Consider the following 639-nt stretch of genomic DNA (forward strand, 5'->3'; position numbering starts at 1 on the left):
ATTGCGGAATTGAGTTTTGTGTTCACACATATGCGCAATTAGCGATGCGAAATCAGCTGCTGGATTACCTACAGTGATGGAAAAGTTGGTACAATCGTACCTTTATTTAGTTTGAAAGTGCATTCGTTACAAACACACAATTTTAGGTATATTTGGAACGTTGCCAAATAACTCCCAGGAAATCAGTTCTTATTTTTATTGACATTTCAATGTATTTTCTGTTGCGGGCAACTGGTCCAATAACTTCCCTCCTTTGTGAAGGGGCATACAAATGATACAAAAAGGCGGTCAAAGTAATGCAACTGTAGTTGATTTCGCCAGATAGACGGAAAATATTTATATTTAAACGTCAGTTCGGAGAACTGGGAGGAAATTAATTCACCTTTTCTACAACATAGTTTTGTCTCGCGCTGCTCGAGGAGATTCTTTTCATAGCCAATTTTGTTTAATGTGAGTACAGAAGTTGATATGGTATCGATTTGAATTTTTATCCTACTATCTTCTTTATATAGAAATACATATCGTCGCTCCCAACGAAGAGTAGCACATCTCAAATTACCGTGGAAGACTAGCACGTTTCACTATTCGCGTCGAAGACTAGCACATTTCAGATTTTTGCGTGGAAGACTAGCACATTTC

The sequence above is a fragment of the Rhagoletis pomonella genome, unplaced genomic scaffold (genome assembly GCF_013731165.1).
Source record: "Rhagoletis pomonella isolate Grant_MI unplaced genomic scaffold, Rhpom_1.0 Rhpom_scaffold_00014, whole genome shotgun sequence".
In the NCBI taxonomy this organism is placed as follows: Eukaryota; Metazoa; Arthropoda; class Insecta; order Diptera; family Tephritidae; genus Rhagoletis; species Rhagoletis pomonella.